The sequence below is a fragment of the Schistocerca gregaria genome, chromosome 3, assembly GCF_023897955.1.
Source record: "Schistocerca gregaria isolate iqSchGreg1 chromosome 3, iqSchGreg1.2, whole genome shotgun sequence".
Classification (NCBI taxonomy): domain Eukaryota; kingdom Metazoa; phylum Arthropoda; class Insecta; order Orthoptera; family Acrididae; genus Schistocerca; species Schistocerca gregaria.
The window spans coordinates 932,130,672-932,151,644 of record NC_064922.1 but is presented as its reverse complement, the minus strand read 5'-3'; the positions used below and the strand labels follow the sequence as shown (position 1 = coordinate 932,151,644).

Sequence of the window (20,973 nt, the reverse complement as noted above, 5' to 3'; positions counted from 1 at the left end):
TCGCAGTACCAGCACAGCAAGGCCGTTTTGGTTATCGTTACAAGGCCAGATCAGTCAATCATCCAGACTGTTGCCCCTGCAACTACTGAAGAGGCTGCTGCCCCTCTTCAGGAACCACACGTTTGTCTGGCCTCTCAACAGATACCCCTCCGTTGTGGTTGAACCTACGGTACGGCTATCTGTATCGCTAAGGCACGGAAGCCTCCCCACCAACGGCAAGGTCCATGGCTCATGGAGGGAGGACTGCCATTGTATCGCTGGATAATATTTAATGTAAGTTTGGTTGTAATTTAGTAAAATATACTAATAGTTGTTATTAGAAAGCGTGTATCATTGACTTAGCTGTAATAATATTAAATGTAAATGCGAGAGACTTCTCAGTTTTGATCTTTCGTTAATCTCGGTGTTAAAGACAGTAGTGATAAATTTCATTTACTAAAAGACATAACACTGAATGAGCTCAGTATGTTTCATTTTGGCCGCCTAACGGCAGATGAGATTCTTTCCAGCTTTGCCTCGCAAATAATGAACTAGAAATATTGAAAATCAGTATACTCAAAAAGCTCCACAATATCTCGGGTAATCATTGTGATATTTGGTACATAAATAACCAGCAACCCCTGAGACCCGTGTTAATAATTACAGTTTACATAAGAATGAGCATATTTTCTTTTCTAAACAGCAGCGCTCACGCAAACTATTTATTAGAAGGCGGTGAGTCGCACGTTGTGTTTCAAAAAAATATTATATCTATATCGTACGCACTTCGGGGCAGCCGATGTCAGTACGAGTGTTATCGCGGTATAAGTTAATTAAAAGTCTCATGCTAGCCCGCGATATTTAAAGCCACCCCAACCAAAATCATAAAAAATATAATTATAAAAACAAAATAATCATCCCGTGATAAGTTGACACACACACACACACACACACACACACACACACACACACACACACACATACCGTGATATACTTCCAGAGGTTACAATATTTTATAATTATCATATTCTAACCTAAGGGCATCACACACATCCATGCCCGAGACAAGATTCGAACCTGCGACCGTAGCTGTCACGCGGTTCAAGACTGAAGCACCTAGAACCGCTCGGCCACATCGGCCAGCGGCGAATAAGCGCAACTTTATTTCAGTATACACCGGAAAACTTTCTTGTAGTAATCTTCTAGGGCGATGAGTAGATAATGGAAAACAGTAGCGACAATAGGGTTTCGAAGACAGGACTGGAAAGTATGAAGCTGCAATGCCAGCCCGGACTAAGTATTTGTTCGCTAAAAGGCTCAGAAAGTTACTCGAAAACTTTAGCCGTCGAGTATTTACGTGTAACATGACCCATGTGTCAGCTTATTTTGACTCCTCTTCCACCGAGTGAAGTTTCTGGCAAATCGGAGTGTGGCACTTGCCATGTTCTCCTCGTCAGGCAAAACTGACTTGACGCTGCATCTGTGGTAAACACCAGACGACTGCTGAATTAGTGTCCGGAGCGACTGCATATTCGGGCAGACGCTCCACAGGAATGTAGAGACAGGGATAACTGGGATGACAGGTGATTTATTCGGGGAGACGCGGAGGCCCGCTAGAAGCCAGCCAGGCCCGTGCTGTTTCATTATATTTTTTTCCAATTCATTTGCCGGATGTACGATTAGTGGACGAATAGGCGGAACATTATTTCAGCATACATTGGAAAACTTTCTTGTAGTAATCTTCTGCGGCCATGGGTAGATAAATGGAAAACAGTAATGACAATAGCGTTTCGAACACAGGGCTGGAAATCATGAAGCTGCGATGCCAGCCCGGACGAAGTATTTGTTCGATAAGAGGCTGACAAAGTTACTCGAAAACTTTGGCCGTCATTTTCCCAGAAACGTGGAAGAATTGTAATAATAATCATCTTGGGTTCCAGTAATGTTGGGGGACGAATCCTTATGCATGATGTTTTATCTAAAATCAGGCATGATTCCTAAAATAAAACATCTCACCAAAAAAGTAAGCACTTGGCACGTCAAACGTCATTCTCTGATATGTACGATGTAGTTTTAATCGCCCCGCGTTTAAGTACGTTGTTTTGGTCATCAGACCTAAAGTTGGCTTCATACAGATCTCCAACCCTGTCTCTTGCCAGCTATGTTCTTCATTTCAGCGTAAATTCTGCGCCTTAGGCAGGGTAAACTTCAATAAAATCGACAAAGTGCATGTACGGATCCCTGACTGGAAATGTAGGAAAAAAGGTCCCATTAACATATATGCGGAAATGGACGGCGTGCGACCAACAGCTGATGGTCCTGGAACACAGTCGTATCTACGTCAACACAGATGTTCAAAGTGGCATCCATTGCTTGCAATCTTCGTATAATATGACCCATGTGTCGGCTCATTTTGACTCCTCTTCGACTGAGTGAAGTTTCTGGCGAATCGGGTTGTGGCACTTGCCACGTTCTCCTCGTCGGGCAAAACTGACTTGACACTGCATCTGTGGTTGCTGAATGAGTGTCCGGACCGACTGCATATTCGGGCAGACGCTCCACAGGAATGCAGAGACAGTGATGACTGGGATGACACGTGACTTATTCGGGGGACGCGCGGGCCCGTTAGAAGCCAGCCAGGCAGGCCGTGCTGCGGTGCGCCCGAGCCGAGGAATGCTCGCCGGGGAGGCCTTCCTTCTCACGCTCCGGGCTACCGCCGGCCGCTGCATCATTTATCACCGCCGCATTGTCCACTCGTCCGTGGCCCCGGCCGCCGTAATCACGCCGGCCGCGCGGACGTCCTGCCTGAATAGCGCCGCGTCTCTGACAGCCGCGCGCCTCCTACACCTGTCGTGACGTCACTCTCCGCCCACGGCGGCTCCGCAGCGTGTGGCCATTCCCTCCGTCATACTGTCTGGGTGATCACGATTCTTAAAATACTGCGTGCTATTTCGCAGCCGGCGAATACACCAAACGTTTGTACACCACTTGCAGAAGACATTTTCAGAATGGTGAGCCGCATCATTTCCTGACCGAGCCTCCGTCCTGGTCTTTTTCATGTTGTGTACGAAAGATGTGGTTTCAGGAATCCGGGGGTAGATGACTTACTCCGGCCTTGAAATGTGGACAAGCTTTGGCTAGAATGAGATTATCACTCTGCAGCGGAGTGTGCGCTAGTATGAAACTTTCCTGGCAGATGAATCTCTATATCAGCGCACACTCCGCTGCAGAGTGAAAATCTTATTCTGGAAACATCCTACCATTCTGTGCCTAAGCCATGTCTCCGCAATGTCCTTTATTTCAGGAGTGCTAGTTCTGCAAGTTTCGCAGGAGAGATTCTGTAAAGTTTGGAAGGTAGGAGCCGAGATACTGGCGGAAGTACATCTGTGAGGAAGGGGCGTCAGTCGTGCTTGGGTTGCTCACTTGGTAGAGCACTTGCCCGCGAAAGGCAAAGGTTGCGAGTTCTAATCTCGGTCCGGCAGACAGTTTTCGCTGCCAGGAAAGTTTCAAGTTTTTGCTAGTTATGCTAAGTACACTGATGAGACATAATGGGTACGACACGCGGAAAGTGTATAATCGAAGAAGAGTCAAATGAGAAATCATTCTACCACTGATTTTTTTTCACTTATTATTATTATTAAATCTTAGTCGTCAGTCCTCTGACTGGTTTGATGCGGCACACCACGAATTCCTCTCCTGTTTCAACTCTCTCACTCTGAATAGCATTGTAACACACGTCCGCAATTACTTCATGGTTCATGACGGTCGTGTGAAACCCAGCTCGCGCTATTCGTCCACGAGACTCAGAGGGCCTTAGACACGGATTCACAGGTAGATGCAGTGTTTCTTGACTTCCGCAAGGCGTTCGACACAGTTCCCCACAGTCGTTTAATGAACAAAGTAAGAGCATACGAACTATCAGATCAATTGTGTGATTGGATTGAAGAGTTCCTAGATAACAGAACGCAGCATGTCATTCTCAATGGAGAGAAGTCTTCCGAAGTAAGAGTGATTTCAGGTGTGCCGCAGGGGAGTGTCATAGGACCGTTGCTATTCACAATATACATAAATGACCTGGTGGATGACATCGGAAGTTCACTGAGGCTTTTTGCAGATGATGCTGTGGTGTATCGAGAGGTTGCAACAATGGAAAATTGTACTGAAATGCAGGAGGATCTGCAGCGAATTGACGCATGGTGCACAGAATGGCAATTGAATCTCAATATAGACAAGTGTAATGTGATGCGAATACATAGAAAGATAGGTCCCTTATCATTTAGCTACAAAATAGCAGGTCAGCAACTGGAAGCAGTTAATTCCATAAATTATCTGGGAGTACTCATTAGGAGTGATTTAAAATGGAATGATCATATAAAGTTGATCGTCGGTAAAGCAGATGCCAGACTGAGATTCATTGGAAGAATCCTAAGGAAATGCAATCCGACAACAAAGGAAGTAGGTTACAGTACGCTTGTTCGCCCACTGCTTGAATACTGCTCAACAGTGTGGGATCCGCACCAGGTAGGGTTGATAGAAGAGATAGAGAGGATCCAACGGAGAGCAGCGCGCTTCGTTACAGGATCATTTAGTAATTGCGCAAGCGTTACGGAGATGATAGATAAACTCCAGTGGAAGACTCTGCAGGAGAGACGCTCACTAGCCCGGTACGGGCTTTTGTTAAAGTTTCGAGAACATATCTTCACCGAAGAGTCAATCAGTATATTGCTCCCTCCTACGTATATCTCGCGAAGAGACCATGAGGATAAAATCAGAGAGATTAGAGCCAAACAGAAGCATACCGACAATCCTTCTTTCCACGTACAATACGAGACTGGAATAGAAGGGAGAACCGATAGAGGTACTCAGGGTACCCTCCGCCACACACCGTCAGGTGGCTTGCGGAGTATGGATGTAGATGTAGATGTAGATGTATCGTAATCGCTGTCTTTCTGTTCAGTTTCCACCATCTACAGGTCCCTCTAGAATCATGGAAGTCATTTGCTGATATCTTAAGAGATGTCCCTTCTTGCCTCTCTTACCTTATCAGTCCATCTAATTTTCAACATTGTTCTTTAGCACCACATCTCAAATGTTTCTGTTCTTTTCCGGTTCTCCCACACTCTATGTCTTACTGCCATACGATGCTGTGCTCCAAACATATATTTTTGTTGTTGTTGTTGTGGTCTTCAGTCCTGAGACTGGTTTGATGCAGCTTCCATGCTATTCTATCCTGTGCAAGCTTCTTCATCTCCAAGTAACTACTGCAGCCTACATCCTTCTGAATCTGCTTAGTGTATTCATCTCTTGGTCTCCCTCTACGAGTTTTACCCTCCATACTGCCCTCCAATACTAAATTTGTGATCCCTTGATGCCCTATTAACATGTCCTATTAACCAATCCCTTCTTCTAGTCGACTTGTCCCACAAACTCCTCTTCTCCCCAACCCTATTCAATACCACCTCATTAGTTATGTGATCTACCCATCTAATCTTCAGCATTCTTCTGTAGCACCACATTTCGAAAGGTTCTATTTTTTGTTGTTCAAACTATTTATCGTCCATGTTTCACTTCCATACATGGCTACACTCCATGCAAATCCTTCCAGAAACGACTTCCTGATACATAAATCTATACTCGATGTTAACAAATTTCTCTTCTTCAGAAACGCTTTCTTTGCCATTGCCAGTCCACATTTTATATCCTCTCTACTTCGACCATCACTAGTCATTTTGCTCCCCAAATAGCAAAACTCATTTATTACTTTACGTTTGTCATTTCCAAATCTAATACCCTCAGCATCACACAATTTAATTCGACTACATTCCACTATCCTCGTTTTGCTTTTGTTGATGTTCATCTTATACCCACCTTTCAAGACATTGTCCATTCCGTTCAACTGCTCTCGAACATTCTCAAAAATTTCGTCCTCAAATTAAGACCTATGTTTGATACTACTAGACTTCTCCTGGCAAAGAATGCTCTTTTAGCCAGTGGTAGGCTCCTTTTTGTCTCCTCCTCTCATGAAATTCTATATACTCGTACACGATATGTGTACTCCAACCATCGAATAACAACTGTCAATGTGACAGTTGTTGTTAGATAGTTGGAGCGCACACGTTATATGAGTAGTACAGTATTCCGTGAGACCAGTGAATGTGCATGTGCATGGTACCTATTTCCACAAGCCACTGGATAGTATATGACTGAAAACGACTGATTTTTAGTGATGAAACACCCTTTATTCTGGGGCTGTCCGAGGAAGGGTTAGGGTTTGGTGAATGCCATTACATAATGGATTACGGAGGAGATGGTGTTACGGTTTAGGGCTACTTCTCATAGTCAGGATGTGGTCCTCTCATTTCACTTAGTAAAACCTTAAATGCAGAAGGATAGGAACACACTTTACAGCACTGCGCAATGTGTACAGTACAGGAATATGAAACTTCCTGGCAGATTAAAATTGAGTACCGGACCGAGACTCGAAACGGGACCTTTGCCTTTGGCGGGCAAATGCTCTACCGTCAAGCACGACTCCTCCTCATTCTGGAAACATTTCCCAGGCCGTGGCTAAGCTATATCTCAGCAATATCCTTTCTTTCAGGAGTGCTAGTTCTGCAACGTTCGCAGGAGAGCTTCTGTAAACTTAAGAAGGTAGGAGACGAGGTACTGGCGGAAGTAAAGCTGTGAGGATGGGGCGTGAGTCGTGCTGGGGTAGCTCAGTTGGTAGAGCACTTGCCCGCGAAAGGCAAAGGTCCCGAGTTCGAGTCTCGGTCCAGCACACAGTTTTAATCCGCCAGGAAGATTTATATCAGCGCACGTTCCACTGCAGAGTGAAAATCTGATTCTGGAGTACAGGAATAGTTCTGAGACTATGATTGTTTCTATCAGTAGGACAGTGCACGCCGTAATGAAACGGCATCAATGAGGCATGGTATGTGGTAAATAACCTGTCCAGAACCTAATGGAACGTTTTTAGGATAAAACGTCGGCTTCGCCCCCAAACTCCACTGCCCAACATACTATCTTCTCTGTTTTCGACTCACGAGAAAGCATGAGCTGCCAATCTTCAAATGGTTCAAATGGCTCTAAGCACTATGGGACTTAACATCTGATGTGATCCGTCCCCTAGACTTGGAGCTAATGAAACTTAAGGAACCTAAGGACATCACACACGTCAATGCCCGAGGCAGACCGTAGTGCCAATCTTCCACAGCCATTCAGGAAGCTGTGTGAAAGTGTCTCCACCAGAGTTAAGGCTATCATAAATGGTGGGCAGGGCCCATATTAATGCCCATTAACAGGTCACTGGATACTTTCGATCCAACAGTCTAATCATAAATACAGTACAAACTGCACCACCAAACCTTCGCAGCAGCTAGATCACCCTTTCGAGAGAGAGAACGAAAGATCAAAAGCGAAGGCCAGTGAAGCATTAACTCCTCGTATCACCAAGAGGTGACGGGCAGCAGTGTCGCCGGCACCTGCTCTGACGGAGCAGCGCGGACACTTGAGCGGGTTGCAGAGAGCCGCGGTGGCTTCGCAGTCCATCCATCAGCGCGCGGCGACGCGGCCGGGGGCGGGCGGCCTTTGTGGAGGCTGCGCCGCCCACGCACAGTGGCCGCTGCCGCCTCCGCCACCGCCGCCGCCTTTCAGCGCTGACGCTGAGACCCAGGCTAATAACTCACGTCGTGACAGGCCGCGGGGCTCTGTGACCCCGCCTGTCATTAGCGACAGCATTCTGAGCATCGGAGGACCGTTAAGCCGCTGCAGGTGCCAATCCCACAACGCTGGTGGCCGCAGTGTCAGAAACCTACCACGGCGGCCTACCTCCTCATAATACAACCAGATGGCAGAAGTCATGGGATAGCGATATGCATAAATACACATGGCGTAAACAAGACTAAAAGGACAGTGCATTGGCGGAACTGTCATTCTTACTGAACTGACTCCTGTCAAAAGGTTTTCGGCATGACTATGGCCGCACGACGGTAATCAACAGACGTTGAATGCGGAATCGTAGCTGGAGATAGACGCAGAGGGCATTCCATCTTGGAAACAGTTAGAGAATTCAATATCTCAGATCCACACGTAATTTCAGGTAAGAAGACTCGTCACGGAAGACGCACTTGCCGAAGGCCTTCACTTAACGACCGAGAACAGCGTCGTCTGCATTGATTTGTTAGTGCAGACAAGCAACACTGGTGAGATACCAGCAGAAATCAATGTGGGACGTACGAAGGACGTGTCCGTTAGGACAGAGCGGTGAAGTTCGGCGTTAATGCGCTGTGCCAGCACACACGCGATGCGAGTGCCCTTGATAACAAAACAACATCGCCTGCAGCGCCTCTCTGTTGGATCCTAGACAACTGGAAAATCGTGGCTTAGTCAGATGAGTCTAGATTTCAGTTGATCTTAGGGTTCGAGTGTGACGCGCAACCCACCAAGCCATGGACACAAGATGTCAAAAAGGCACTGAGCAAGCTGGTGGTAGTTCCATACTGATGGGGGCTGTGTTACTCGTAATGGAATGGACTGGGTCCTCTTGTCCCACTGAACCTGTCATTAGCAATGGTTACGTTGGTCTATTTGGAGGAGACCTGCAGCCCTTCGTAATATTCATGTTTCCAAACAACGATGAAATTTGTATGGATGTCGATGTGTCATCTCATATGGTCACAATAGTTCGGATTGGTTTGAAGAACATTCTGGTCAGTTCGAGTAAATGTCACCCAGATAGCTTGAAATGATTCACATGTAACGTTTATTGGACATAATCAAGAGGCCAGTTAGTTTGGCTCTGAGCACTATGGGACTTAACATCTGAGGTCATCAGTCCCCTAGAACTTAGAACTACTTAAACCTCACTAACCTAAGGACATCACACACATCCATGCCCTAGGCAGGATTCGAACCTGCGACCGTAGCAGTAGCGCGGTTCCTGATCGAGCGCCTAGAACCGCTAGACCACTTTCGCAATAACTAAGGGCTATAGAGGCAGCGTGGCTCTATATTTCTGCAGGGGACTTCCAACGACTTGCTGAGTGCATGCCACGTCGATTTACTGCATTAAGCAGGGAGAAAGGAGGTCCGGCACGCTTTTGAGAGGTATCCCGTGGCTTCTGTCACCTCCGTGTTTAATTACTATTATTGCTTTTTTCTTGTGTCTTTTATATTCTTCGTACGTACATCTTCTAAATGCTATTTTTATGAATGTAATTTACACTACTCTGAAGATATACAAGGTGACCTACAGATGCGGAACCACTTTTCTAAAGCTAAAGGAGGTGGATAAACAGAAATATGTAGCACCAAGTTTCAAAAGCCTCTATGCTCTTCTTCTCAGAGCTGTTTCTCGTATATGTTTCACTTCTATACGTGGCTTCCCTCCTTACAGAGCCTTTCTGGAGAAATCCTCCTCATCGTTAAATCTTTATTCGATGTTAAAAAACACATCTACTACTTTGTGTGTCCCATTCCCGAAGCAGATTCCTTCAGGATCTCATGATTTAATTCGACCAAGTTCCATTATCCTTGTTCTACTGTTGTTGATGTTCATGTCATATCTTACTTTCAAGGCACTAACCATTCCGCTCAACTGCTTTTCAAAAGTTCTTTTCTGTCTCTGACAGAATTACGTTGTCATCAGAAAATCTCAAAGTTTCTATTTCTTCCTTCCTGTACTTCAATTTCACCTACAAATTTTTCTTTGGTTTCCTTTACTGCTTGCTCTATGTATATTTTGAATAACATCTGGTTCAAAAAATTTGTTCAAATGGCTCTGAGCACTGTGGGACTTGACATCTGATGTTATCAGTCTCCTAGAACTTAGAATTACTTAAACCTAAGTAATCTAAGGACATCACACACATCCATGCCCGAGGCAGGATTCGAACCTGCGACCATAGCAGTCGCGCGGTTCCAGACTGTAGTAACTAGAACCGCTCGGCCACTCTGGCCGTCATTATCATCGGGGATTGGCTACCACCCTGTGTCGCTCCCTTCTCAGCTATTTCTTCCCTCTTGTGTCATTCGACTCTTAAAACTGCCGCCTGGTTTCCACATAAGTTGTAAACAGCCTTTCGTTACCCTGCTGCCTTTAGGATAGGTGTTCGTTCTTTCCGTGCTCTATACGAGATTGGAATAATAGAGAATTGAGAAGGTGGTTCGATGAACCCTCTGCCAGGCACTTAAAAGTGATTTGCAGAGATGTAGATGTAGAGGTCAAGAATGAGATGTGATAAATAGAAAACCCGTGAGGCTATGTCGAAAACATTCTGTCATTTTGAAACTCCTATTTTGGATACAATTCGTACTTTTTATTTATTCATTTTTGTGTTTCTAAAAGATTCTGAGACTTCTTATTAATATAATGGAAGTATGATACGTAATATTCCATGAATCGTATATGTAAAAGTCCTCTCTCTTAGGATTTATATTTAAAAAAAATCTTTATTTTCAGAAAAAATGTTATTTATACATCTAGCCCACTGCCTTATGTGATTAGTGGGCCAAATAGTGATACAGAGATATAAGTTGCAGCTAATTCTAAGTCATATTTTAGTAACTAGTTAGTAGGTAAGCTATGAGGAGAAAGCAATGGGCAAAAGTTAATGTGTTAATCTACTACAAGCATGTAACCTTAAAATAGACTAGTCACTAAGTCCTACAGCGTTACAAATGTGTCAGCTGAATAGTATAAACCCACTTATAGAGCCTTGCTCATTGAGCTAACCCCAATGACCGTGCCCCCGACACTGGGCAGGCCAAGATGTTGATCGCTGCAGGTTTCTAAGGATAATGTCTAAAACTAAGTCCTACAACTAACTTATCCCAAGTTCAAATCAGGTGCGTTTTCCAAATCAGTAAGGTTGCACCCCACTCCCCCAAAATCCTGTGGCGCAGCGGATTCAGACTGAGGAAGTATCAAACTCTATTATTGTTTAGGTTGGTCTCTTGTTAGTGCTAATATAATTCTCTCAAATAGTCCTTTAAGACTTTCTGTGATACCGCGTTAGCCAGTTCATTGATGGTATGAAAAGTGTCGCGTTGTCTGAGCAGTCTATATGTGTCATTATGTGGTAGTTGGTCCCGCAGTACTGAGGCCACATCATTGAAAAGGGGGCACTCGTAGACTACATGGTCAGGAGTACCCTCCGGAACACCACAGTCACACGCAGGTGTCGTCTTTTTCCCGAATCGACATAGGTATGTCGAGTAGGGTCCATGTCCAGTGAGAAAGTGGATTAGTCCCCGGGTTGGATCGAAATATGACATTCCCACCCTTTCCCTGACATCTGGTAGGAGCTCAAAGGTTCGACGCCCTGTTTCTTCACTTTCCCACGAATGTTGCCATAGCAGAATCCCTTTTTGCCTGATCTCAACTTTATTTTCAGTTCTGCTACCTAGAATTTCCTCAGTTTTCTCCAAATTCCCCTTCTTTGCCCAGTGCCAAGCGGCCTGCTCCCGAATTTTGATATCCAAGGGGCAGAGCCCCATTATAACTAACAGGGCTCCTCCCGGTGTAGTCCTGTGTGCCCCCACTGATCTCAAAATCATATTTCTCTGCACTCTCCTCACTGTCATGGCGGGCACCACCCTCGTGAGCCTGTGAGGCCAGACTCTCGAGCCATAACCCACTATAGATGTGAGTATGCTATTGTGGTAAGGTTTGATGAGATGCGGTGGCAGATGAAATCGTTTGTGTCCATTGGAGATGAGGTTTTTGAGTACTTGTAGGACTCTTTGAGTTACGGTTTCGATGTGCCTACCGATGGACCACCTTTCATCAATGATGATACCGAAGTAGCAAGTCTCACGTCGCCTGAGAACTGGTGAACCGTCTATCCTGACAGTTGGATTGCGAACTAATTGTCCCTTTAGAAGAAGGTATGTGGACTTGGCCGGTGAAATTTTCATCTTTGTGTTACGGCACCAAAGTTGTAGTATTTGTATAGCTCTTTCAATCTTGGGCTCTAGTCTTCTCGGCTACGGCCACCGACCAGTAGGAGGAGGTCATCTGCGTAGGCTATCACCTCCAGCACTTCATCACTTTGCTGTAGTTTGTCCAGTAAGGGTTCCATGTGGATGTCCCAAAACAGGGGACCCAGTACGGAGCCCTGGGGACATCCTTTAGTGATAGTGTTTCTTACTCTTGTGCTAGTGGGTGATAGCCAGACCTCCCGATCTTCGCAATAGCTCCTCAGACACCCATATAGCGGCCCTGGACACTCCTTCTCCCATACACAGGAGAAGAGCGAAGGCCACCACAGGTTGTCGAAGGCGCCACTTATGTCCACCATGATGCCAACAACGTACTTGTACGGGGTAGAGCCGCAGACCTCGGCCGCCAGGGCGATTGCATCAGATGCCGATCGTCCAGGCCTGAAGCCGAACTGCCTGCTGCTCATCCCGCACAGCACTCGGTGCGCAGCCAGTCTGTCAGCCAGTAGTCTCTCCAGAACCTTCCAAAGCAGATCAAGCAGGCAGATAGGTCGGTAAGATTTTGTTTCTGCTGGGTCTTTGTCAGCTTTGCTCTCTTCCAGATTCGAGGGAACTTTTTCTGCCTAAGGCATTCATTGTACAGGTGAGTTAGAGGGGCGACTATCTGGGGGGCCAGGAATTGCACCACCTCCGCCACAATGCCGTCTGGCCCAGGAGCTTTCCCTCTCTTCAGGGAGTTTATATGGGCAGATACCTCTTCTTCAGAGAATGGGTAAACTGCCGTATCATTTTCATATACGTTGTTGTTGTTCTCACGCAACTGCCGTTGTTCGTCTGTCTCTCCATCCGCAGTGTCGTCAGGCAGTAGGGACTGGAGAAGGACTTCAGCAGTTTCCTGCCAAGACTCTGTCATCCCGTCCCCATGCCTGACGGTTGAGAGCTCCATCGGAGAGCGGATTTTTTCTCGGACAAGCTTGTAGGGGAGTCCCCATGGGTCTAAATGCTAGTCGGTTCAGAACAAAGTGTTCCCAACTTTTTGTTCTTACTTCACGTAGTTGTTTTTGGAAATTAGCTTCCCGGTAAAGCTGCAGCCATCTTTGTCTTTCTAGCCAGACGACACTGCGCTGGTAGTGCCTCCTGAACCTTCTGACCGACCGGCGCATCTCCTCTAGTTCAGCTGACCATGGTGACGGAGAGGCCGCCATGGCCCTCCTCCTGGTAGGTACGGCGGCTTTGACCGCTGGAGTTATTACTGTCACCAGTTCCTCGGCTCTGTTGTCTACGTCAATGTCCACGTGTCCGTCACCTTCTGATAATGGAGGAATGTCGCACTCCTTAGCAAGTCTTTCCCAGACGGCTCTTTTGTAATTGTATTGTACTTCCCACCCCATGGCCCAGCGGCTCTCCTTGTCTCCAATGCTGAAGGTGATGAGATTGTGATCACTGGTGGTGGCGTTCTCCACTACTTTCCACTGCTGCATGAGGTCCGCAGCATTAGGCGTAGCCAGGGTCACATCAATGTTTGTGCCTTGGCCACCTCCCGCCGCATAGGTCGGAGGGTTGCCTGGCTTGTTAGCCACCACCAGCTGCAAGGCCATGATGGCCTCTTCTGCCTTCTCTCCATTAGGGTCCCTTGTGCCGCTGTACCATAGGGGGGATTTGGCATTTATATCTGCAGTTATAATTGCTTTCCGCCCCCGCAACGCCGTGATAGCTGTGGTGAGGTGTGCCAAGTGTCTCTCGATGTCATCACCATATTGAAAATACATGTTGCTAAACACAATTGCTCCTGATGGAGACTGCAGCTCCACGACGTTGCAGTGGCTAGTTGTGAACTGTGTTAGGACTGTGGCCCTTATAAGGTTGTTGGTTATTATTATTGCCGATCTTGGGTCTTCCTCTCTGCTAACTACTTGCCAGGTCGCAGCTGTGAAAGCTATCTTCCCATTTAAGGAGTACGGCTCTTGCAGACAGACCACATCTAGTCTCCTCTCCTCCACTTCCTTCCGTAACTCCTGCATCACTAGTCTGCTGTTGTGAGTGTTAAGTTGGCCAATGGTGATTTCCGTCATGTAGTTATCTATGGGAAGTATGTATGGATTCTGTCATTAGGCCATGTCTTATTCCAGTCAAATGTGATGCGTCCATTTGCCAGAACTGCTTGTTGGTAAATTTCGTCCAGGTCGAATTTTTCGCCACGTCTTTCAAAAACTTTCTTTAGTAGGTCTCGCAGGGCTCCGAAGTCGGTGGGGAGATTCACTGACTTGAGTTGAATTCTCTCCACAGCCTCCATTACCGAGAAGGTGACTCTCCTACCATATTCATGTCCCACCTGAACCACATGTCTCAAGGCAGTGGTCAGGGTAGTCGGCTGCTCTAGTCTCGCCAGTTGCATAGTGAATTCAAGGTTAGGATAGACTCTGACTGGGTCGACTGGTGGCAGTCTCACGAGAGGATCTGTTGTGGCAGCTCATTCACTTGAACTGGTTATTTTGTTTTCCTTAACTGGTTCTTTTGTAGTTCTAGTCTCCTCTGTTGAGACTGCCACAGTCTCTAGTACAGGATGCCATTGCCGTAGGTCTTTAGTCGGCCTTGTTTCCCAACTTGGGGAGGAGGGGAGCATGACTGCAAGAGGCCTAGTTTGAGTCCCTCTATCCGTTGTGGTAGAGTCAGTTTGCGTGGCTATGTCATTGGTTTTAGTTGTGGCGCCCGTGAGCGACCTCAAGAATAACTTGAAGGCACTTGCCCTCATGGCATCCCTCCTCCTTTTGCTCGGGGATTTTCTTTTGGGCATCCTGTTGGCTTTAGCTTGATCTGCCATAGTCTATCCTTGAAATAAGTCTTTGTTCCAGGAGTCTGTAGGTGGGGCAGTTACGTCCTGTGGTGGCACAGGGTTTTTTACCCCGTCTCTTACAAGGGATGCAGACTGCTGCAACCCTACAGTCCTTCCTCACATGACCACCCTCGCCACATTTCGAGCAGGCCGACCCCCTGGTACAGTGTCTCAGAACGTGGTCGAGATCTCCACAATTGTGGCAACGCGATACAACCAAATAGTCACGTGTATTTATGGCGTGAAAGCCGATGTATAATTTGCCCATTGCTGTTACCTTTCTCCACATTTGAGCGGAGACCTCGGTGACGTGATGCACCACATCACGGTCCCGAGACCCCGTTTTGAATCTCAGATTGAAATTTCCTTTAAATTCTTCTTCTGTCATATCCTCAAAGTTTTATGCCTTTATAGCATTTTGCAGTTCCTCATTCGTCATAATCGGTGGTACATCATATAAGATGACCGACGGGTTCCTTTTCCTTGGTGGCTCGCATTTGACCACCGAGTTTAGTTTGGCATTGTTTAGTTAACTTTTCTTTGACCTCTTCCGATGCAACTTCGACGATTACCGAATTTTTACTTGCTTTGACTTTGTTGATTCTGATTTTATCTTTTGCTGGATTTATGGTGGTTGTGAGCAGCTCTTGTATCTTTTTGTATCTTTTCTACACTGGTGTCCTGACCAGGCAGGGTCCTTAGAAAGACCGTTGTGTCTGATCGTTTGGTGACTCTGGCAATGGTATCCTTAGTTGTTTGCGGTTTTGGTGGCGCTTGTGCGACCACTGCCGCCCAGGTCTTCACAGGTTGCTTCCTTAATCTTTCATTTTCTTTCGTTACTTCTTCGACGCGACCCTCAAGCTCAGACATCAAGAAAGCTCGCGATGGCGCACTCGAATCACTCGTCTCTGGTGTCGCCATATTGAACGAGTGATAAAAGAGGGGTGGGAGCCCGTCTCTTGCCCCGGACCGGCTACTCTGGAATGGGGGGGGGGGGGGGGGGACTTCTGCAGCTCGCCCACCGACCTCGCCCCTAGGTCAAGAGCACTCCAGAGCTGCTGGGTTCAGCGCGCCGTTTCCAGCGCACTGGTCCCCCTCGGTGACTCCGTCATCGGCGATTTCACGCGACGCACCCCGGCAACTGCACCCCGCACTCCGGAGAGGCGGATGCAACTCTCGCCCTTCGCCGCCTACTTGCCCGAGTTTCCACTCTCGGCCAGGGACCCACTCCTACTCAGGTGGCGGGCCGGTCCCCCAGGCGTTCGGCGGTCTGGACCCATCTGACCTGGCCCAGGCGATGTTACCACCACCTGGGTTTGGCAGAACACGCCCCGGTTACCCAGGGGCACGGCGAAGCACCCTTGCCGACACGCGCCGCGATCACACGCCGACAAACGAGATCGCCGGCATGCAGAGCACCTGTTGGTCTGTGCCCTGCGAAAGGAAGGGACTGGTGTTCGGTCCTTCGACACAGCTCCCCCTGTACCACGCACCCTTCGCTTTCGCATCGGGTTGGGTCGCAGCTCTTCCTTTTGTCGCAAGGCAAAATGCCGAGCTTAACGTCTGGCACCACGGGAAGGCGGAAAGAGCCACTTGGGAAGGAGACGCTGTGAGAGACGCATCACTACCCCTGCGAGGACTGCCGCGGCACGTCCGACTGGAAGCGATACGCCCCAGTGCGAGCCTCCGCGCCGAACGCGCCGTCAAGCGACCGACCTCACGCCACTCTCTTAGGATTGCGTTTGTTGGGTTTTGTGATCATGCTAGGGAATACAGACCAACAAATTGGATGATTACTTTCTTCGTCACTGTGTAATTCGATCATTAGTTCAAAAACCTTTCCAGATCGTGGAATACATAATTACATTACACATAATGCATATGATTGTGCGTATAAACGCCCACGTATATGTATGTATCTACGTACGCGCACGAGAGCGGGCGCACACGCACTACAGAAAGTGTAACAGTAATACTGCACCGAATGAAAGAGTTTTTCGCTTTATTTACGAGAGAGTTTGCACTTTTTGCACTTGGTAAATTTTACACTTTATTTCACTTTATTTCACATGTTCTAAAAATTGAACTACCGAGTAGAAGCAGTAATTAGTAAGTATGACCTTAAGCACGCCCGGTTGGCAGTGCAGTCAACCGCACAGCTTTCCGGGCGGGAAGAAACGTTTGGTCCCCGGCACGAATCCGCCCGGCGGACTTGTGTCGAGGTCCAGTGAACCGGCCAGTCTGTGGATGGTTTTTAGGCGGTTTTCCATCTGCCTCGGCGAATTCGGGCTGGTTCCCCAGATTCCGCCTCAGTTACACTATCTCGGCGATTGCTGCGCAAACGAGTTCTCCACGTACGCGTACACCAACATTACTCTACCACGCAAAATAGGGGCTAAACTCGTCTGGTGTGAGACGTTCTCTGAGGGGTCCACCGGTGGCGGAACCACACAATAACTCAGGGTTCGGCGTGGGGCAGCAGAAGGGTGAAGTGGACTGTGGTAGTCGTCGTGGGGTTGTGGACCACTGCGGCTGCGGCGGGGACGGAGCCTCTCCCTTTTTCTAGGACCACGCTTAACATACAATACTATACATACAAGAATGACCTTAGGGTTTTACTAAAAGGTGAAGATGATGAAATAATTTTTGTGTTATGCTTAAGTACTTTGCAAATTTCTATCATACTTTTTTCCAAAAGAAGTTTTAAACGCTAATGTTCTTCGTTTAATTTAATGGCTTTCAGAATGTGCCCAGACACCCATCTCAACAGTAGAAGGTAATTTCTGACGATAAGAACGTAACATCCAGCACCCGAGTGGAGGAAATCTCCGACCTGGCCGGGAATCGAACACTGGTCAGCATTCCACAGCGCAGCTACCGAGGCCGACTTCATATCCCGATTGGCTCGAATAGGTCTTAAAGTTTGTATTCTAACAATCTGCAAACAGAGTAACATGACTAGGTAATGGAAAAAGGAGGAAGTGAACCTTTTAATACAACTAACGTATTAATTTTACGCTCTTCCATTTTGGTGTCTGATTTGCGAGCCAGATACAGCCAAGAACGGTGATCGAGAGAGCTAGGATGGCAAGTCATCATGAGGAAACGTGTAACACTATCACTGCATCGCTGATTATATCAACATAGAGTGTGTATTACCAGTTATGGTATCGCGATGCGCCGGCCGGAGTGGCCGTGCGGTTCTAGGTGCTTTAGTCTGGAACCGCGTCGCCGCTACGGTCGCAGGTTCGAATCCTGCCTCGGACCTGGATGTGTGTGATGTCCTTAGGTTAGTTAGGTTTACGTAGTTCTAAGTTCTAGGGGACTGATGACCACAGATGTTAAGTCCCCTAGTGCTCAGAACCATTTGAACCATTTTTTTTTATTGCGATGCAGTAAATGTTACCCTCTGGGAGGATTTAAGTAAAACTGACCGTGAGTTACCTAATTGGTTTGGCTTATCGAACCTGAATATCAATGTTGCTTGAGGACATAGGAAGTGACAGACCCAATTGAGAAAATGTCTTAGCTAATCACGTTTACTCAAATGAAATAGAATACGGTCGCCAGCCTAATTAGGCATAGAAATATGAAACATTTCTGTTCAATAAACAGTAAATAGTTTTGATAGAAAAACAGAACCTAAACTTCTTTCTCGCAGAAGTGCAACGTACTCTTTTACAAGCAGGCAAGTAGTATAGTGGATATAACCAGTTTCAACAGGAAATGCAAATTCTCACAAACACATTTGACACTTTAGCACTCATCAACAGTAATTACTTTATCTGGCATAAGTTATTTCATCAACAATAAAAGTGGAAATTAATGTTAAACTAAAAGTGGACATGGACCTAGTTGTATTCCATAATGTTGTAATTGTTTTCATGAACGAGGGCACTCATAGCAACTTTATCTTCAGTAAGAAAAAAAAGTAGTTGGGGGCTCACAAGCTGATATTACACTTTTCATCACACAATGTACACAAAACAAAACATTAACCTCAAATGCATTTAGTATAGTGATTAATTAAGTAAATTTATGTTATTTGGGCAATTTAAAATGGGGACCCTTTATATTCACCATCTCCACAGTTTTATGAACAAACTACAGAAAGACCGGCTTGTGTGCCCGAGCGGTTCTAGGCGCTTCAGTCTGGAATCACGCGACCGCTACGGTCGCAGGTTCGAATACTGCCTCGGGCATGGATGTGTGTGATGCCCTTAGGTTGGTTAGGTTTAAGTAGTTCTAAGTTCTAGGGGACTGATGACCTCAAAAGTTAAGTCCCATAGCGCTCTGAGCCATTTGAACCAAACTACAGAAAGAAAACTTTGGAAAACTCTTTCACGATTTTCATTCTCCTTGTATGAATTTTATGGCAGTTAATGCAGAAGATCTTTCCAACAGGACTTTCAAATATGACTTTAAGATCATTTTCTTCTAACTAACCTCAAAATCGTTTTGTTTATTTATCACCAGCACAAACATTAATATCTTTAGACAGGATTAACTCAGTTAATTCTCGTAACACTGAAAGTTTGAACTAAGACGATTCAATTAGTCGGGAGGCTTTCATAAAAGCAACATTTACTTCCTCCCTCAACTTAAATACAATCCTCAGTAATTTTAGGCAACATTTTAGCACTCAGGTTTAAGAAAAAGTAATCAAACATTTGATTTTTCACCAGTTCTCACACTCAGGGTACTCGGAAATCACTGTTTAAGAGGAGTGAATGCTAAGAAGTATCTGATAGCCGTTTATCCGCCCGAGGCTTTTCCATAATAACTCCAAGCACTGAAAGCTTCACTCGGCACCTGCGCTATGTACTTTCCAGTTACTAGTTGCCGACTGTACGGTTGCTAGTCTCCGACTGACAATCGTTTCCACCTTTTCCTTTCGACCAATCACATCTTGCGAGCGCTAACTCACTTTCGTTTCAGAGGGGAAGCACACCAAGTTTTCATTTATACAATTAAAAAGTCCTAACAGTGAATTAACATATACATAGTCGTAAGTTCATACCTTTTACAAAATGCTTTCATTTACACATATTAGTAATTAAAAAAATACATATAATTAAAGTCATCCTCCTCCAAATAAGGCAAAGTTTTCTAACGGTGAAGGGAAAACATAGTGCATATCTTTCTACACCTTTACAGCTTATCAAAGATTACATACAGAAGAAAACATACTTTATATAAAGCATAATTAATCAGAAAAAAATATTTAGGATGTTAACTATGGTGTTACAAACGCTCCATGTGATGCATCAGATCCTTTCCGAGTGCGCAACAACCACAAAACAAACCACGTCCGACGTGCTTTAAAATAAGTAATTGTTTCCTTGTGAGGGCAGTTAAAGGGTTAAACGTTTCATTTCGATATCGATGGACTCTTATGCGTCATGTGAAGATAAGAGAAATCGCGACTTGTCCGAACACAGTATTTGCCAACAATCAGCTATTGTCGAGTTTCTATGTGTATTATTTGCCACATTTAAGACGTGCTACTTCATTTGCCACATTTAAGACGTGCTACTTCATTTGCCACATTTAAGACGTGCTACTTCATTTGCCACATTTAAGACGTGTTACTTCATTTGCCACTGTGAGCAACAGTTTTTTCCGACGTGCCCCACATCGGGGGTCCATTTCATGCAGTTTTCTATGCAATGTTGCAAAACCCATCGATACAACAGAGAGTGAGGAATGATGTTAGTTACCTATCTAGATCTCTTCCCCAATGAAGCACGCTAATTAAAGTGTGTACAATACAGTTAATGAGAGCTAACTTTTTTCGCTCAGCAATAGATCGGTTGGTAGGAGCAGTCACATAGTTTCCTTAATTAAGCACAGGGATGTCTAGCCATGAAATAAAAGTCAAGGATACGATAAGGTCTTGAGCTGTACAGCACAAGTTGATTTCGTTACCAACATTGCCAGGTAATTCAGTAATAGTTATTCCAGATAGAACGGCAATAATGATAAACACAAAACAAGATAAAATTGAAGTGATAAATGGTTGGTAAGGTCCAAGATGGCAAGCACGAGGTGGTGAGTTACGGTCTCCAATATACTAAATTTTAACTGACGTAAATCTGCGCCTCGAGAACAGTGATTGCATTGATGCTTGGAGTGTAAGTGAAGTTGTTATGTAACTGTGCCCGTCCCAGTGGCCATGTACAAGGTAACTGCGAAACTGTTGACGGTTATTAAATCATCGC

The 20,973-nt window shown here is 45.9% G+C and overlaps 1 long non-coding RNA gene and 1 other non-coding gene across 2 annotated transcripts in view; one reads left to right on the top strand and one right to left on the bottom strand.

Annotated features, from left to right (window-relative positions):
- Positions 1 to 20,973, bottom strand: part of LOC126355820 (uncharacterized) — a 209,930-nt gene that overhangs the window by 43,184 nt on the left and 145,773 nt on the right. The gene's annotated exons all lie outside the window — the stretch shown is intronic.
- Trnas-cga (transfer RNA serine (anticodon CGA)) lies at positions 6,685 to 6,757 on the top strand. Its single transcript has one exon. It is a non-coding gene; the product is annotated as a tRNA-Ser (tRNA).